Source organism: Orycteropus afer, unplaced genomic scaffold, assembly GCF_000298275.1.
Source record: "Orycteropus afer afer isolate SDZICR_OR568_19922 unplaced genomic scaffold, OryAfe1.0 scaffold00051, whole genome shotgun sequence".
Taxonomy (NCBI): Eukaryota; Metazoa; Chordata; class Mammalia; order Tubulidentata; family Orycteropodidae; genus Orycteropus; species Orycteropus afer.
In genome coordinates, this window is record NW_006921638.1 from 13,307,327 (window position 1) to 13,310,395 (window position 3,069).

The 3,069-nt window shown below is 43.2% G+C and overlaps 1 pseudogene; it reads left to right on the plus strand.

Moving 5' to 3' along the window:
* Positions 1-1,093: 1,093 nt before the first annotated feature.
* On the plus strand, positions 1,094-2,997 carry LOC103195110 (annotated as a pseudogene).
* Positions 2,998-3,069: the final 72 nt, after the last annotated feature.

Genomic DNA, 3,069 nt, shown 5'->3' on the forward strand with positions numbered 1-3,069 from the left:
TATTGGAACTCCCTGATAAAAAATTCAAAAGACTTATATTTGGGTACCTTCAGCATACTGAGAGACAGATCAAGGAAAAGACTGGCAAGATCAGAGAAAACACTGACAAAATTAAGGAAAACTCTAGAACAATTTAGGAAAACAATACAAAAATAAATTGACAAAATAAAAAAATTAAAAACTCAAATACAACAGACAGAAATTCAGAAGATTAATACTAAGATTTGAGAAATAGGTAATACATTGAATGGGCAAAAGAGTAGAATTGAATTAATGGAAGGCAGACTTAACAAGATTGAAGACAAGTACCTCAATACTATTTGTTAAGGGATCAGTCAGAAAAAAGATCTACATATAACAAAGAAAGCCTAAGATTCATGTGGGATACCATCAAAAGGAATAGCCTACGTGTAATTGGAATTCCAGAACAGGAAGAGACAGATAAAACCATACAGAAAATTGTCAAAGATTTGTTGGAAGAGAATTTCCCTAATATGATGAAAGACTAGAACATACCCATTAAAGATGTTCAACAAACCCCAAACAGCACAGACCCCAAAAGAAAATCACCAAGACATATCATCATTGCCCTTCTCCCGGGCGGTTAGTGCTAGAGTGCGGAGTGTGTGCTCTGGAATCGGAACACACATTTATTATTAAAAAATCCAAACCAAATCTAAAAAAACCTTTAAAAAAAAAAAACCCAAAAAATTTACAAAAAATCCGCGTCTCCCCCACCGGAGACTTTTATTTTTTTTTCCTTCCTCTTTTATAAAATAACCCGGTGAAGCAGCCGAGACTGACCTGCCCGCCCATGGCCCGGCAGCAGCTCCAAGAAGGCACAAAGAGACAGAGGCCTTCCTGCTGTCCGGACCCAACACTGCCTCCCTCGTTCCGCAGCCTGCCGCCAGCAGCTAGCAGCAGCTGATTGACCCTGTTCTGCGGCTGTGGAGTAGTTTTGGATTCTGGTTGATTTTTGTCCCTCCGAGCTTGCCCCCGCTCCCCTCCCGCAGGTTCCAGCCCCGAGCCTCAGCACTTGCTTTCCTCTCACCGAAAGGTCGCTGCCTGTGGCCCTGCGGGCAGCCTTGCGGAGATGAACCCCAGTGCCCCCAGCTGCCCCATGCCCTCACTCTACATGGGGGACCTACACCCCGATGTGACTGAGGCGATGCTGTACAAGAAGTTCAGCCTGGCCGGGCCCATCCTCTACATCCAGGTCTGCAGGGACATGATCACCCTCTGCTCTTTGGGCTACGTGTATGTGAACTTCCAGCAGCTGGCGGATGCAGAGCCTGCTTTGGACACCATGAATTTTGATGTTATAAAGGGCAAACCAGTACGTACCATGTGGTCTCAGCGTGATCCATTGCTTCACAAAAGTGGAGTAGGCAACATATTCATTAAAAATTTGGACAAATCCATTGACAATAAAGCACTATATGATACATTTTCTGCTTTTGGTAACATCCTCTCTTGTAAGGTGGTTTGTGATAAAAATGGTTCCAAGGGCTATGGATTTGTACATTTTGAGACACAGGAAGCAGCTGAAAGAGCTATTGAGAAAACGAATGGAATGCTTCTCAATGATCGTAAAGTATTTGTTGGATGATTTAAGTTTCATGAAGAATGAGAAGCAGAACTTGGAGCTAGGGAAAAAAAGTTCACCAATGTTTACATCCAGAATTTTGGAGAAGACATGAATGATGAGCTCCTTAAGAATCTCTTTGGCAAGTTTGGACTTGCCTTAAGTGTGAAAGTAATGACTGATGAAAATGGAAAATCCAAAGGTTTTGGATTTTTGAGCTTTGAACGACATGAAGATGCACAGAAAGCTGTGGATGAGATGAATGGAAAGATCTCAGTGGAAAACAAATTTATATTGGTTGAGCTCAGAAAAAAGTGGACCGGCAAACAGAACTTAAGCACAAATTTAAACAGATGAAGCAAGATAGGATCACCAGATACCAGGGTGTTAACTTATATGTGGAAAATCTTGACAATGGTATTGATGACGAACGTCTCCACAAAGAATTTTCTCCATTTGCTACAATCACTAGTGCAAAGGTTTGATGGAGGGTGGTCACAGCAAAGGGTTTGGTTTTGTATGTTTCTCTTCCCCAGAAGAAGCCACTAAAACAGTTGCAGAAATGAATGGTAGAATCATGGCCACCAAGCCATTGTATGTAGCTTTAGCTCAGTGCCAAGAAGAGTGCCAGGCTCACCTCACTAACCAGTATATGCAGAGAATGGCAAGTGTAAGAGCTCTGTCTAACCCCGTAATCAACTGCTACCAGCCAGCACCTCCTTCAGGTTACTTCATGGCAGCTATCCCACAGACTCACCGTGCTGCATACTATCCTCCTAGCCAAATTGCTCAATTAAGACCAAGTCCTCGCTGGACTGCTCAGGGTGCCAGACCTCATCCATTCCAAAATATGCCCGGTGCTATCCACCCAGCTGCTCTTAGACCACCATTTAGTACTATGAGACCAGCTTCTTCACAAGTTCCACGAGTCATGTGAACACAACATGTTGCTAACACATCAACACAGACCATGGGTCTCCATCCTGCAGCTGCTGCAGCTGCAGCTGCTCCTGCTATCCACACAGTTCCCCAGTATAAATACACTGCAGGACTTCGCAATCCTCAACAACATCTTAATGCACAGCCACAGGTCACCATGCAGCAGCCTGCTGTTCATGCACAAAGTCAGGAACCCTTGACTGCTTCCATGTTGGCATCTGCCCCTCCTCAAGAGCAATAGCAAATGTTAGGTGAATGTCTGTTTCCTTTTACTCAGGCCATGCACCCAACTCTTGCAGGTAAAATCATTGGCATGTTACTGGAAGTTGATAATTCAGAACTTCTTCACATGCTTTTCTCCAGAGTCTCTTCATTCTAAGGTTGATGAAGCTGTAGCTGTACTACAAGCCCACCAAGCTATAGAGGCTTCCCAGAAAGGAGTGAGCAGTGCCACTGGTGTTCGAACTGTTTAAAATGATCAGGAACTACAAAAAGAAACTCATGCTTCACCAAAAAAATATTGTGGAAAAAAAAAAAAAAAAACA